At 37.0% G+C, this 17,477-nt stretch overlaps 1 protein-coding gene across 1 annotated transcript in view; it reads right to left on the bottom strand.

The window, feature by feature from the left end:
• The window catches only part of LOC124553992 (histone-lysine N-methyltransferase eggless-like), a 374,632-nt gene that overhangs the window by 341,247 nt on the left and 15,908 nt on the right, over nt 1-17,477 (bottom strand). The window contains exon 2 of the mRNA XM_047128016.1: nt 12,327-12,582. The gene's annotated coding sequence lies outside the window, so the exon portion shown is untranslated. The remainder of the gene's footprint in view (nt 1-12,326; nt 12,583-17,477) is intronic.

Below are 17,477 nucleotides of genomic sequence, written 5' to 3'. Positions count from 1 at the left end.
TTAATTTTCTGTCACATTGTCTTACTGCAAATAAGCTACTCATATGATGTTTCCCGGTGTACTGATTGTTCCATAAAAACACGGGAGAACTGCCGGATATCAGTAACGTCCTGCCACGATATTTTGGCGCAGAGTCTTCTGGCCATCTTCAGGTGAGTGCCACTGTAGATGGCCAGAAGACTGCGCCAAAATATCGTGGCAGGACGTTACTGATATCCGGCAGTTCTCCCGTGTTTTTATGGAACAAGCTACTCATAAATAAAGAGAAGACAGCAACAGCACAATTTATGTTTAGCTATAGTCAGAACATAAACAGAGATCTATTTACACCTCCTCTGGCCCTTAGCTACACGAATAAACACAAATTTTCATGTATAATCATTGAGAAATGCCTGTCATGGAAAGAACATACGCATTCGTACTGATTTAAGTACAAATATGGCATATCTACCGAAATGGGTCTCAGCCTTCCTGGAACATGATAGCTCGAGACAAATATACTTTGGGGTGCTACCTCCACTTCTTCAATATGTAATTGAGGTATGGGGTGCAACACCAGCTGTCTATACAAACAGGCTCTTTAGACCACAAAAAAAGGCAGTAAGAGTAGTAGCTAAGGTAAACAGGAGAGAGCCTTGTAGAGAAATCTTCAGAAAATATAAAATACTGACCATCTAATCTAGGTTCACCCTGCAGGCAGCAATGTTTTTGAAAGAAATCCAGAGTATAATGTAACAAACACTAATGTACATAGGCACAATAAGTGGGGAAGGGAAAATTTACACAGAACTGCAAATCAAAAAAAGGCTGCAGGCCATAGTCCACATACAATAGGAACCACCTTTTATGACAGACTTCCATCTGACGTCAAGTCAGCTAGTTTAAACATTTGAAAGAATAAATTTAAGCATTTATTAATAGAGAAAAGCTGTTAATCAGATGAAGATTTCAAGCTGTAATATCCTTTTGTAAAACGGCGTAATTAGCGTAAGTTTGTTCTTGCAACGGGCAATTCCATATCAAATCAACAAGTGCTACAACCTGACCCTCTCAGATCTTTTTGAAATTAAGTATGCATATATTACTCATAAATCATGACACAAATTAATTTTTTCACATTTTTCTGATAAAAAGTTACCGAGTAATGGACTTTCAAAAATTGAAAAGATGACAAATTTTTGACTCGTAAAACAATGTTGTTTTCTTTATAGCTCGTGTTCTAACTAAGCTAGAACAATAAAATTTACTTCATTGGAAAGCTCTTTTAAAGAGCTTTTATATGATACCAATCATCATTAGTTTAGTATATATATATATATATATATATATATATATATATATATATATATACACACACACACACACACACACACACACACACACACACACACACACATTGTTTATAAAAACAACATTGTTGAATTTATCGAATTTTGAAAAACTGTATTTTTAAAATTCTCAAGAAAATATATGTGAAAGATACACTTTACACCTACATATTCTGAAAGTTTCAACTTGGGATGAGCATGGGACCATTATCAAAAGCAATTTTACATTAAAGGTGGTGCTTTAAAAATTCATAAAAACTAATTTATTTTAGATATTAGGCCTACTTCTTGTAAAATATGGAAATTAAAAATAACTTATAATTGACAAAATAACATGTTTTATGCTTCTGTAATTAATAAATACAAAAAGAAAACTTAAAAAAATAAATAAATAAAAAAACACAGAAAGATGAATACCTGAGACCAGACCTAAATTCAGTTAGTAATTACTATTATTTACAAATAGGCGTCCTATTAGTGCACTTCTTCATACTTCGAACTAATCAGTGTGTTGCACATCAACATTTCTGCACTGGATAACTTATATGTTCGCCCTGTAGCAGTTTGAGGGTTCACGATTGCCACTACTTCCCTAATGCTTATGGAAAGAACGTCTGGATGACTCGGAAATATAAAAGATGGTGACAGTCCATGTGGAGGTAAGAAACTAACTGTGATTTCATACTTCTCCTGATTTTTTTCAAGTACACAGGTTAACCACCATTGTCCATTATAATGACAAGCAACATATCCTTTTATGTCTTTGAGTGGTATCGTATCACTCTCAGAAACTGTCACCAGTTCAATTTTACTATCATCAGAGTTTGAATACACTTTTGTTATTATTTTGTCCTTGCTAAAAGGAATAAAAGTGTGAAGTTTTTGTGTCCCTACAATTTTGCAGCATTTCTCAAATCTCTCCATAAGTTTCATTTCTTCATTTTTGTGATCTTCTTTAGCAGCATACTTGAAGTTCATTCCTTCTATGTTATCCTCGGCAAACATATAAAGTTGTTTTGGTGTCATTATTTGATCACTGTATGGCCGTTGCAGACTTGCTCGAGCTGCAAGTCGTTTAACTGTTCCACCAACACCATCATTAGCACCCTTTCCATGCGAGGTGGCTGAAAAACGCCGTTCAGCTTCAGTTTGGAAATCTTCTTCATGATGGCACAGGTTGATAAATTTCTTCCTATTTTTATACTGAGCTGCTGCTCCATCAGAGAAATAATATATTTTTCTTGGTTTTCTACCAAATTTAACAGTCAGGATGTCCATCAAGTACAATTGGAACAAATGCACAGCAACAGTGTCATGCGTTAGGCATTCTGATATGATTACAAGACTTGTGTGCTCGAGTTTGTTCCCATCCTTGTAATAAGCAACAATGGGATGAATCGTTGCTTGCATGTTTGTCCAGTGATAGCCTGAACTTTGTCCTGGATGACAAAGGAGTACTTCTCAGAAAAGTCACAGATCGCCAAGACCTCGCCTTCTTTAAGTTCATTTCTCAGTCTCTTTTGGAAGGTTGATTGTTGACTAGCAACAAATGAATGTCATGTAAGCGAATTTAATTTATCAAAAAAACAATCAATAAAGTTGTCAGATGATTTTATGATTGTTTCTAGAGATGTGTGATCAACGGAAACCCATTGCTGATGAGTTATGTTATCAATATCATTAGTATTCAACAAATCTTGTAAATATGTCTGAAATGTTCCTGGGCCAGGGCAGAATTTACATTCGCCAAAATGACAAGCAGGTAATGATGGATTACATACAACTCTTGCACTGCAGTCTTTGTAAGTTTTTATTGGATTATCTTCATCCTTTGTCAGCTGAGGAATGTTACATCCAACCAGCATGAGTTTGAAGTTTTGATGGGTAGTACACACACAGACACTATGTGTATCACTACTTCCATCTGCAAAATTCAAAAATCCAATGTGGATTGTCTTTAAAGTTGTCTTTAAAGTTCGGGTAAATTTCTTTCAAATTACTTAAAACTAGCCGTTTTTTTACTTGCAGTTTTTCTCTGTTATCTCTCACAAGCACAAAATCTTTTTTTTTCCCAGCCATTGCCCTGCTTATCTCATCAGAACAATAAGTTTCTAACAAAATCAGCAGTTGTTTGATCAAGAGTCTTGCCAGGTTTTGGGTTTGGTGAAGACAAAATTCCCTGCGCCTTCAACAAATCTTTTACTCTTTGAGCCATGTAATTTGTTACATTAAATTCATCTTGAAGCTTCTTAACACTCCAGCTTTTAGGTAAAATGGTAAGAATTTCCATCTGTTTACTTCGAGATGTACATGTATGAAATTTATCTTTTAGCTGACTGATCATCTCAGATTCTGCATGATCATGTACCTCTTCTTCTTTTTCGGAAGGAAGCAATAATACCTTTGTTTGAATTGTTGAAGTTAATTTAATTAGTTTTTCCTTAGGATATTTTGCTTCACAGTCATTTCTTCTTAATTAGCAGTTCACCGACGGACTGCAAAGAAGCATTCAACCTTTCTAAGACCTCACTTGCTGCAATGTCTTGTATGTCGCTATCACTTTCTTGGCTCGCCACAGAATACAGTAGATCATCATCATTTTCTGTGCTAGATGTATCACAAATTTCTACTCGTGCAATTTTTTTACAGCAGTTGTCACACACTTTTTGATTTGAAGTTTAGAAAGGTTTACTTGCTATCATCCATTATGAAACAGGCTGTAAGTTTTCCTTGTGGTTACTGCGGCCCTTTTCATTAAATGGATTACAGCACAAAGCTGAAATTTTAGGCATTTTATATTTCTCTAGTGAACAAACTAATTTAAAAAAATGTTTTTGAAGTTGAATGCCCCAGCTTTCTATATTCAATACTAGACAATATTACTTCTCTATTCTTTCACTTCCTGTAAAAAAACATTTCATTATGTTAACAGTATACAAACATTAACTGGTTGTAGGCATACAAACTTACAGACGCTTGTGAGGTTTGTACAAAAGTACCTTTAAGTTAGATTCAAAACACATTTCAGAGTTAATTACATAATTTCACTACAGTTGGCTCACAACAAAAGAATGTGTGGGTCACTTTCAACAATAGGTGAAAATTGCTGACAATACTAACCTAGATAAAATACTGAATAGATTGCAGATAGTAACACCAAAGAATCACTTTATATATAATCTTTAAATGAGAGATAGCTTCCTTTTCTTCCTTTCTTTCCCGTGGTTTTACAGCTTTTAATAAATAGTTAGCACTAAAGTTTAATAAGCAGTTATTCATTTCAAAAGTACAATTTGTGGACCATGTAACAAAATGCAGTTATTCATTTCAAAAGTACAATTTGTGGACCATGTAACAAAATCTAACACTGTAATATTTTCATGTATAGCAAAATAATAGAAATTCATCTATCTGACTGTGATTTTGGATAATCGTGGTAAACATAAAATTGCTTTTGATAGTGGTCCCATGCTCATCCCAAGTTGAAACTTTCAGAATATGTAGATGTAAAGTGTACCTTTCACATATATTTTTTTGAGAATTTTAAAAATACAGTTTTTCAAAATTCGATAAATTCAACAACGTTGTTTTGATAAACAATGTGTGTGAGTGTGTGTATATATATATATATATATATATATATATATATATATATATATATATATATATATATCTGCTTGTGTCTGTATGTGTGGATGGATATGTGTGTGTGTGTGTGTGTGCGCGCGCGAGTGTATACCTGTCCTTTTTCCCCCTAAGGTAAGTCTTTCCGCTCCCGGGATTGGAATGACTCCTTACCCTCATCCTTAAAACCCACTTCCTTCCGTCTTTCCCTCTCCTTCTATCTTTCCTGATGAGGCAACAGTTTGTTGCGAAAGCTTGAATTTTGTGTATATGTTTGTGTGTCTATCGACCTGCCAGCGCTTTCGTTCGGTAAGTCACCTCATCTTTGTTTTTTTATATATATATATATATATATATATATATATATATATATATATATATAATTGTTGGATTCAAATTAATGATATCAATATAATGGAAGGAAACATTCCACGTGGGAAAAATTATATATAAAAACAAAGATGAGGTGACTTACCGAACAAAAGCGCTGGCAGGTCGATAGACACACAAACAAACACAAACACAAACATACACACAAAATTGTGTGTACGTTTGTGTGTCTATCGACCTGCCAGCGCTTTTGTTCGGTAAGTCACCTCATCTTTGTTTTTATATATATATATATATATATATATATATATATATATATATTCCACGTGGGAAAAATTACATATAAAAATAAAGATGAGGTGACTTACCGAACGAAAGCGCTGGCAGGTCGATAGACACACAAACAAACACAAACATACACACAAAATTCTAGCTTTCGCAACCAACGGTTGCCTCATCAGGAAAGAGGGAAGGAGAGGGAAAGATGAAAGGATGTGGGTTTTACGGGAGAAGGTAAGGAGTCATTCCAATCCCGGGAGCGGAAAGACTTACCTTAGGGGGGAAAAAAGGACGGGTATACACTCGCGCGCGCACGCACACACACACACACACACACACACACACACACACACACACACACACACACATATCCATCCACACATTTTTCACAAAATTATGATGGCTCAGTCCATGTAGTTCTGCTGCTCATGCTCTGTATGACTGTTCTGGCCACTTTTGGTAAAAAAAAAACTTCACACAAGCAGTAATAGTGTCAGTATGTTTACAGTGATAGGTAGAAAGCAACTCGCACATCTGATCCAAAGAAAGACTTAAAGGTGCTTGTAAGGGGGTGAGCTGACACAACTGATACATTTAAGGTGAAACCCATAAAAGAAAGAGCCTTGCACAAGTTTACATCTGTTAACCCAAATGTCTGGAAATGTTGCTGCTGGATATTTTTGTAACCATCATCATAGTCTTCTGCTGCCTCGTTGTATGCAGGGCACAGCAGTGGATATGCTGTTGGTGGGGCAGCAAGTTATGCCAGTGTAGTTGTTAAACTGGAAATAGCAAACGTATGCACCTGCTTTTAGTCAAGTTGAGCTCTGCCTCCATGGAAACTAAACTCAAAGGACCAAAATATGAAGTGGAACATGTGGAGTGAAGTACTGTACTCATAATCAAAGAAGCGTTCTAACCTAAGAACACTAATTTATTGCTCCAATAGTATACACACATGGAAAACAAGCTATAGCACAATTAGTAATACACATGGCTGGTGGAGCCTGTGCTCCAATCCATGCAGCCATTAGTTCCAACAGGGGCCACAGCTGGCACGCTGCACACGCATCTACTATCATTTTAACAGGCTGTGTGAGCTCATGTGACTGAATAAAGCACAAACATCATGTACGAACTATAAAGTGGTCCACATACAAAATTGGTAGTTGCAGCACTTTGTGAGGCTGAATAGCTTTTATCACCCAGTTAGAACTTCATAGTTTAATTGAGCATCAAGATTATTGACAGGAACATACCTTGTTGATAACTGTGTGATAAATGGATTCTTAATGGTAGACAGTCAAACCTAAACAATTGCTGTTGCATGAACTATCAGCAGTTTTATTCATACTGAGTTCCATCTTCTAAAGACCAGATTCTCTTCTGTTCCGGTTTTCCCACAGTCCATGTTTCACTACCATACAATGCTGTACTCCAGACATACATCCTCAGAAATTTCTTCCTCAAATTAAAGCTGATATTTGATATTAGTAGACTTCTCTTGGCCAGAAATGCCTTTTTTGCCATAGCGAGTCTGCTTTTGATGTCCTCCTTGCTCCGTCCGTCATTGGTTATTTTACTGCCTAGGTAGCAGAATTCCTCAACTTCATTGACTTCGTGACCATCAATCCTGCTGTTAAGTTTCTCGCTGTCCTCATTTCTACTCTTCTCATTACCTTAGTCTTTCTCCGATTTACCCTCAAACAATACTGTGTACTCATTAGACTGTTCATTCCGTTCAGCAGATCATTTAATTCTTCTTCACTTTCACTCAGGATAGCAATGTCATCAGCGAATTCTATCATTGATATCCTTTCACCTTGTATTTTAATTCCACTCCTGAACCTTTCTTTTATTTCCATCATTGCTTCCTCGATGTACAGATTGAAGAGTAGGGGTGAAAGGCTACAGCCTTGTCTTACACTCTTCTTAATACGAGCACTTCGTTCTTGATTGTCCACTCTTATTATTCCCTCTTGGTTGTTGTACATATTGTATATGACCCGTCTCTCCCTATAGCTTACCCCTACTTTTTTCAGAATCTCGAACAGCTTGCACCATTTTATAGTGTCTAACGCTTTTTCCAGGTCGACAAATCCTACGAAAGTGTCTTGATTTTTCTTTAGCCTTGCTTCCATTATTAGCCGTAACGTCAGAATTGCCTCTCTCGTCCCTTTACTTTTCCTAAAGCCAAATTGGTCGTCACCTAGCGCATTCTCAATTTTCTTTTCCATTCTTCTGTATATTATTCTTGTAAGCAGCTTCAATGCATGAGCTGTTAAGCTGATTGTGCGATAATTCTCGCACTTGTCAGCTCTTGCCGTCCTCAGAATTGTGTGGATGATGCTTTTCCGAAAGTCAGATGGTATGTCGCCAGACTCATATATTCTACACACCAACGTGAATAGTCGTTTTGTTGCCACTTCCCCCAATGATTTTAGAAATTCTGATGGAATGTTATCTATTCCTTCTGCCTTATTTGACCGTAAGTCCTCCAAAGCTCTTTTAAATTCCGATTCTAATACTGGATCCCCTATCTCTTCTAAATCGACTCCTGTTTCTTCTTCTATCACATCAGACAAATCTTCACCCTCATAGAGGCTTTCAATGTATTCTTTCCACCTATCTGCTCTCTCCTCTGCATTTAACAGTGGAATTCCCGTTGCACTCTTAATGTTACCACCGTTGCTTTTAATGTCACCAAAGGTTGTTTTGACTTTCCTGTATGCTGAGTCTGTCCTTCCGACAATCATATCTTTTTCGATGTCTTCACATTTTTCCTGCAGCCATTTCGTCTTAGCTTCCCTGCACTTCCTATTTATTTCATTCCTCAGCGACTTGTATTTCTGTATTCCTGATTTTCCCGGAACATGTTTGTACTTCCTCCTTTCATCAATCAACTGAAGTATTTCTTCTGTTACCCATGGTTTCTTCGCAGCTACCTTCTTTGTACCTATGTCTTCCTTCCCAACTTCTGTGATGGCCCTTTTTAGAGATGTCCATTCCTCTTCAACTGTACTGCCTACTGTGCTATTCCTTATTGCTGTATCTATAGCGTTAGAGAACTTCAAACGTATCTCGTCATTCCTTAGTACTTCCGTATCCCACTTCTTTGCGTATTGATTCTTCCTGACTAATGTCTTGAACTTCAGCCTACTCTTCATCACTACTATATTGTGATCTGAGTCTATATATCTGCTCCTGGGTACGCCTTACAGTCCAGTATCTGATTTCGGAATCTCTGTCTGACCATGATGTAATCTAATTGAAATCTTCCCGTATCTCCTGGCCTTTTCCACGTATACCACCTCCTCTTGTGATTCTTGAACAGGGTATTCGCTGTTACTAGCTGAAACTTGTTGCAGAACTCAATTAGTCTTTCTCCTCTTTCATTCCTTGTCCCAAGCCCATATTCTCCTGTAACCTTTTCTTCTACTCCTTCCCCTACAACTGCATTCCAGTCGCCTATGACTATTAGATTTTCGTTCCCCTTTACATACTGCATTACCTTTTCAATATCCTCATACACTTTCTCTATCTGTTCATCTTCAGCTTGCGACATCGGCATGTATACCTGAACTATCGTTGTCGGTGTTGGTTTGCTGTCGATTCTGATTAGAACAACCCGGTCACTGAACTGCTCACAGTAACACACCCTCTGCCCTACCTTCCTATTCATAACGAATCCTACACCTGTTATACCATTTTCTGCTGCTGTTGATATTACCAGATACTCATCTGACCAGAAATCCTTGTCTTCCTTCCACTTCACTTCACTGACCCCTACTATATCTAGATTGAGCCTTTGCATTTCCCTTTTCAGATTTTCTAGTTTCCCTACCATGTTCAAGCTTCTGACATTCCACGCCCCGACTTGTAGAACGTTATCCTTTCGTTGATTATTCAATCTTTTTCTCATGGTAACCTCCCCCTTGGCAGTCCCCTCCCCGAGATCCGAATGGGGGACTATTCCAGAATCTTTTGCCAATGGAGAGATCATCATGGCACTTCTTCAATTACAGGCCACATGTCCTGTGGATACACGTTACGTGTCTTTAATGCAGTGGTTTCCATTGCCTTCTACATCCTCATGTCGTTGATCATTGCTGATTCTTCCGCCTTTAGGGGCAATTTCCCACCCCTAGGACAAGAGAGTGCCCTGAACCTCTATCTGCTCCTCCGCCCTCTTTGACAAGGCCGTTGGCAGAATGAGACTGACTTCTTATGCCGGAAGTCTTCGGCCGCCAATGCTGATTGTTTATCAAAATTTAGGCAGTGGCGGGGATCGAACCCGGGACCGAAGACGTTTTGATTATGAATCAAAGAAGCTACCCCTAGACCCCTATGCTGGACATATTTCTCATTTGCAGCCTTCAGCATGATAGCCTTTGAAATCAATGTTTCAGAAATTGTTCCAAAAGCAACTAGTACCTAGGCAAGTCAGTTATCGATGATGACTTTGATGCGATTCTTGGTTTCTTGGCAACTGTCTTCCATGGAGGTTTTCGTACATGGTAACCTCACCTTGATAGATGGTCACCTTATTCATTTTTCCTGGTTTTGAAGACTTGGTGAGCAACTGGAACCTCTGTGCGGTGACTGATAAGATCGTAGTTCATTGGAGAATGATCTCCATCAATTGTGGCAATGGCTTCCTTTCTGCATGTCAGTATTATCTACAGTTGTTTAGTGTGTATAAAATTGCATTGCTGTTTGCCATCTTGCAGCACCATTGTTGAACATACTTATTTCTTCTTTACAGTACTGCATGACATCCTTGGGGCACTGACAATTGAAGCATATTAACTCATTGTCCTGCTTAGATTTCTGCTTAGTAATTGAATTAGCAAAGGAGTGAATCATATTTCTGTGGTAACAGAGAGGCTATGTTCCTTGGAATGACAAGGCAAAATATTACAAAAGTTTAAAACATACAGTCCCAACACTCCTGCATGTTTTAGTTACTTTCTGCAAGAGTCATGCATCATGTGCTCAGAAGCACTTAGGTAACTACCGTTGAACTTCATTTCATTTGTGTATAGTTTGTAACATTATAAATCTCTCTCTTAATGTCCACTGCATTTTAAGGCTTCTTATTCTTGGTCTATCCTCCAAATAGCATTTATCTGGTAGCACCTTAGTTCTCCCAAAGGATACTTATTTATTTATTTATCAAGTTCAGTAGGATACATCTGTTTGATTAGGGATGTTTTCAATCTGCAAGAGAGAACCCATTACATTCACATTAGTAGATAACAAAATGTGCGTGTTGAATCAGGTAGCGTTCTGCATCGCTGAACAAGCTTGCAACAGCTGGACGGCACAAACATCCCAGTGGCTAAATGTAAATGTATGCTTCCACAGCTGTTGTCACTGTCAAATATTATATCTCAACAATTACCAATCCCATCAGTGCTCACCATTCCTCAAGAATGAACTTTATTTTCCAGCTTTCTACTATCTTTCCTGCCTGTATTTAGGGAAGCTCCAACTAACAAACAATATTAATCATCATCTCTCATAATTTCTAATGTTCAACATTTCAGTGCTCTGCCGATTCTTGTATAACACAACCTCTTGGCTACAGTTAAGAATCATGTGTAATTCAATTGCATGGGATTACAGCTAAAAATTTTACATTTTGATATTTTTGCATCTCATCTGGTTATGGCAGATGGGCAGCCTTTAATCATTTTAAATAGCTTTTTTCCACACTAATTGTTACTGAATGGGGTAAATTTCTTTTCACTTTGTTTTCATTTGTATTACTGAACAGTTTCAGCTATGAAGACATTTTACAATGTAAATGTGGATAAGCAGTCAAAATCACAATGCTATACTTCAAGTCAAAGAATTAAAAGACGTATACAAATGACACTGAAGTCATAAGAAGTCAACTGCACTACCAGTCATCAGAGACAAAACATAACACACATGTCAAATATGCTGTCTTCCCAGTGCAAAATTAATGAGTCATATGTTGTATGGCAGCTCTGTCAGAGATAGCTTACCATAAAAGGATGCATATAACTAGCCACCAACACACTTGGCCTCTAAATGACCCTGAGACTGTTAAGCTTTTCCTTTTATGTTTTTTATAAGAAGTTTTTTGTTTTTATAATTGTGATTCAAGTGTTAAAAGTCACACTTTCTACCATCTGAAGTGCACAAAAGACCACCATTCCACGGTTAGGCCGGATGGAGGCCTCTGCAGTATGCAAAGATTTCCCATAAATTTTTGTTTTCCAGCAATATGACATATTTCTTTGTACACAAAAAGAATCATCCTTTCTCTGCTTTTTTGAGCCTACATAACAAAAATCAAGAAATCATGAGCATTTCTGTCCTTACCTGGAAGATCAGAAAGTAAAATGTTTTGCATCACACTTCAGCTTGACAGAAAATTCCTAAAATGCCATGTAGGACACATTTCTCCACATGAGAAACAAGTCAATGGGTAACACAGTCAGTGCTTATTTGCTCAAGATTAACAGTTAGCAATAGTCATCTTTATATAATGGTTATGATCAATGAACATAATTCCAGAAAAAAAATCAGAAAAGAAAAACACTCAATTTTTATAAGCCTCTGAAGATATAATCCTATTGAACAAAGAAAGTTATACAGTGCTTTCTTCAAAATTCCCACTAGCTGTTTCCTTTTCCAACATCTTAGACAACTACATGTTCACCCATAAATGATGGAGTTACAGCAACATGAAGATTAATGAAACAGAACAATGATGCGATCATTGACACTAACCACTCCACATGGGATTGTGAGATAGCAATGTTCCATGTCCGGGAGTGACATCAACAACTTTGTTCAAATTCAAGGATGACATGTCCAGCATCCATATTCACAACTGAAACAAACTTTAATTTCATACACTGCAGAAGTTCTCCAAACTGGGCATGTTCATTTCAGTGCACTCTGGATCATGTGTCATCATCCCTACTGGTGCATTCAAGGTCTTGGAAGTACTACCTTCACTCTGCTCAACTGCCTGAGTTGTTATCTGCCAACAAATTAAAAATATGTCTGTACTCTATATAGCTAATTTTCACTGATGTGCAGTATCAAGTAGTCTGACAAGCAGTGTTACTGTACGAGTATGTAATATATTTCCACAGTTTAACAACTGTTGAAATAACAGTTACATATATACATTGTGCTACAGAGCACATTAGCTGATAATCACTGACAAAGTTTGGGATTACATTTACAGAATGATTATATATACAACATCCACCATTTGCCATTTCCTTACAGCTGCATAACAATTTGATGCACTTGTATTCGAATAAATAAAAGTCCCACACTTTTATCTGATACGTCTTGGAATTAATGATATCAATATAATGGAAGGAAACATTCCACGTGGGAAAAATTATATATAAAAACAAAGATGAGGTGACTTACCGAACAAAAGCGCTGGCAGGTCGATAGATACACAAACAAACACAAACATACACACAAAATTCAAGCTTTCGCAACAAACTGTTGCCTCATCAGGAAAGAGGGAAGGAGAGGGGAAGACGAAAGGAAGTGGGTTTTAAGGGAGAGGGTAAGGAGTCATTCCAATCCCGGGAGCGGAAAGACTTACCTTAGGGGGAAAAAAGGACAGGTATACACTCGCACACACGCACATATCCATCCACACATACAGACACAAGCAGACATCATGTGTGTATGTTTGTGTTTGTTTGTGTGTCTATCGACCTGCCAGCGCTTTTGTTCGGTGAGTCACCTCATCTTTGTTTTTACATATAACGTCTTGGAATTATTTTTACCTGCATTTTCCAGATGTTTCTACTTGGTTCCATCATTTTTCTTTGCATAATGTGGTTTGAGCTGCGCATTTTGCTTAATGTAAGATACATATGTGTGGTTTTGAGAAGGATATTGTCTCATTTTTCTGTGCAACGTTATTGCAATGGACTTTAAGTGTACTTGTAGACCTATATCTTTATTGGTTCCTATTACCACAGCCTACCCATCTTGGCCTATTGAAAGGCAGACCCATAGTTGCAGATTCCTTTTTTATAAACTGTCATCTGATTCCACAGATCTATCGCAGATAATTTAAACTTAAAATATGTTTGAATTTTGTATTTTTAAGAATCATTCGTCAGTACAATATGTCAATAATCTGGGCTCCGTGTATCTGTATGTAACCTGAAGTCACTGATGACCTACGTTAGAATATTTTCATTAAATCTGGCAAACCAGAAATAAATAGTTTCTTTCTCTATCAATATGTCATGACATTTATACTTTCACATGTGATTTTAATGAACTGCAAAGAATATATGTACCCTTAAATGACTTTTGGTCACCGATTACCTAGTACACAATACTTCAATTATATCTGGCATACCAACCGGAAATGGAATGTATTTACACATAGCTATTCATAAGTTTACAACGTTTGGAATTAAGTGCATCTTTGACAATACCATAACAGCTGTTTTAGTTGTCAGGCTATTGCACTTAAGAGTACATTATGATGGAGTACAACTGCTGGTTTCATGTAAGTGACAAAAAAGAATGTGATGAGCATGACATGTAATACGTGATGTAGCAGGTTATGTTATGTGAGTTATGGAGTGCTTTTTTTATACATGACGAATTGTGCAGACATGTCATGCTCTTCCACGTTGATTTATTTCAGGTGCTTGATAATGAGTCATTGCCAAAATTGGCTAATAGCATGATTTTAATAAAGCACAATAAAGCCCACAATAGATAATGTATTCTTTTATTAAACTATCAGAGACTGGGTCCCCACACAAGCAAAAACACTGCTTTTTACTTGCTACTTATGGGGGGTCATTCTCCAACTCTAGAAAAAAAAATCACATACATGGATGTATGACATTGCAAGACTTATTACATTTGATGATTACAGACTTTCATTCCATGATTACAGAGGCAAGAGAAGCAGCAGACAACATGTGTCTTAAGAACCACAGCAGCCCTACATATAAAACACAGAGCACAAAATTTAATTTTCAGATTTGTCTTACGGCGTATCTTTAAAAAAATAATAATAATAATAATAAAATAAAAATAACTGTCTCACTTCACTTCCACAATGATATACACATTTATCAAACATGAGAGCATGAGATAGGTGTGACATCATTTTAATCTTCTGCATCCTATCTAAACTCATCATTTCACTTCCAAATCACTATTTTGTCCCAAACATTTCACAACAGGATATCAAATTTTCCAAGTCTGCTGCACAGATGTTTATTGCAAATTCCCTTTAACATATGTACTTATCATTATGTATGTTCTTGCTGGATGAAATTATTTTCCACCCAGGCATTCCTACTGCACTAGCACTATCAGGCAACAAAAATGCCTCCTTTGACTGGTCTCATTTGAGTAAAAGTGCTTTTAGTGTCAGCAAGGTTTGCACATTGCATGCTGCAGTTGGTAACTGCAGTCAAGATGATTAATGATGAGACAAGATGGCAGAAACAATGAGAAAATGGTGTTTGATAAATGTCATCAATGATGTAGGGTGTATGAAATTATGTGGTGGCATAATGGTATATATTGTGCACAATATTGTCACATACAACAGAATGTTCCGTAAACTTTGACAACTCACAACTGTACCATAACAGTTCAACCTAACCTAGACTTCAGGCTACATATCAGTCCATTACCACAGCCAGTTATCCTTTAGCATGTTTGATGTCTTTGCCAACTGAACCAGATTATAACAATGAAATATAAAACAGTATCTTTGAAATCTTGTCATATTCTCAGCAACATACAATATAAGAAATACATATGAAACTTGGAAACTCACTGTACAAACCATAATAGCCAGGTCAATAACTGCAAACCACACACTACATGAGTCAAGAAAACAAAAGTAATGAATTCATGCCATTCACCAAAACAACTCATTAGATTCAGTGATTTTCATTGGCTACAGTATACTATCATCTGATCGTATGTGTTCTATGGAAAGGAATTGCCAACATCAGCATGCAGAGGAAGAGTTGGTGACACCATAAGAGCACTTTAACCCTCACTTGAATAGCTTCACAAATCCTTTCTCTCTCTCTTCACGGTATTTGTTAGTATTCACGGATTTGAGAAGATCTGTCAGGGACATCCTACGACATTCCTAAAACAACATAAACATGAGTTTTTCACAGGCGCTCAACTCAATGTCTAGATCAGTCATGTTTCATCCCCCATCAGATAAAAATCAAGAGACTTTGCCCATGCCACTCATTACACTCCACACAATACAGAGCCAAGAAGTTAGCCTACATGGTTTTTAAGGTATAAATTGAGTATAAATATAATGAAATCAAATCTTTAACACATTCATACAAATTTGATACGAAACTTGATTATAAACAATATTTAAAGTACCCTCTACAGGTGCAAGCATAAATATATTTTTAGGTGAAATCACTCTTGAGCAAGCAACAGATTTGCCCTTAATGGAAATAGTGTGACCTAAAACCAATCCACAGTACTTAAAAGATTGTCATGTACAGGGTGAGTCAAGAGGAAAGATATTCCTTGAGGGGTGGTGATGATTCTTAACAAAAAAACTTCATATGAACTTACCTCCTATTCCAAATAGCTTCCAAGACAAAACACATTTGATATAACTTTTGCACTTTTTTACTGAATAACTCAAAAACTGCAACATTCAGTGAACACACATCACAGTATGAAATTAAATCACATTAAATCATTTTTTCTCTAGGACTGATAGTTTGCATAAAAAGAGCATGAAAATACTGAAAATCTCAAAAACAAACAAACACACACACACACACACACACACACACGCGCGCGCGCACACACGCACAGAGAGAGAGAGAGAGAGAGAGAGAGAGAGAGAGAGAGAGAGAGACTTTTTTCAATTAATATGAGACAGTTTGCCCAACTTGACAGACCACAAGAGTCCCACACCAAATTGTTCATCTCAGCTTCCTCTACACTACTGTATTACACTGCAAACAATGACAATGTTCAAATAATACAGAAAATAAATACTGCACATTTAATGTGTTCTATCTCGGAAACCATTTGGAATAGGGGATATGTCCATATGAAGTTTTCTGTTCAGAATCATTATCACCCACCAAAGCATGGCCATTTTCTCCTAACTCACCTTGTATGTACTACGTTTGATTGGTATTCCTACAGAGTTATGTTTTCTTCCCTCCCTATAACTAACCTCTCCCCCAATAATGTTACAGATGCCTTAGTACCACAATATCCCCCTGCCCCACAACAGGAAGAGATCTGAGAACCAAGACAGGGGTTGTTCATAGTGTTACACAGTTATGGACTCGATACCCGTTCCAACGGCATTACATGTCATCAGGACCACAACCAAGCAGCCTAGTGAAATCAAAACTGTTGATGCAACACTTGTGCCATAAAGTTCTCTTCTCCCTGATTTTCTTCAGTAACCCTTCATCAGTTATCCAAACTACTTATGAACTCTTTAGCATTCTCTGGTAGCACCACATTTCAAAGGTAATTCTCTTCCTGTCTTTAGTGCTTATCTTTTGGTTTTACTTCCATAGAGGACTACATTCCACTATAATATTTTCTGAACAGTCTTCCCAAGACTAAAATTTACATTCAGTATTAACAAGTTCCTCTCTTTTTGTAAAAGTTCTTCCCATTGTCTCCAATGTGTATTTTAAATCATCACTGCTTCAGACACTGCATGTTATTTTGTTGCCCAAATAGCAAAACCTGTCTAATATGCTTAGTCATTTTTAATCCCATTCCCCAATATCAGTGAAATGTATTTGACTACACTGTATTACTTATATTTCAGCCCTGTTCACATTTACCTTATAACTTATTTTCAAGAGATTGCCCGTTCCCTTCAACTGGTGTTTGAAATAC

This window comes from Schistocerca americana, chromosome 11 (genome assembly GCF_021461395.2).
Source record: "Schistocerca americana isolate TAMUIC-IGC-003095 chromosome 11, iqSchAmer2.1, whole genome shotgun sequence".
NCBI classification, from domain to species: domain Eukaryota; kingdom Metazoa; phylum Arthropoda; class Insecta; order Orthoptera; family Acrididae; genus Schistocerca; species Schistocerca americana.
This window is presented reverse-complemented; position numbering and strand designations above follow the sequence as displayed.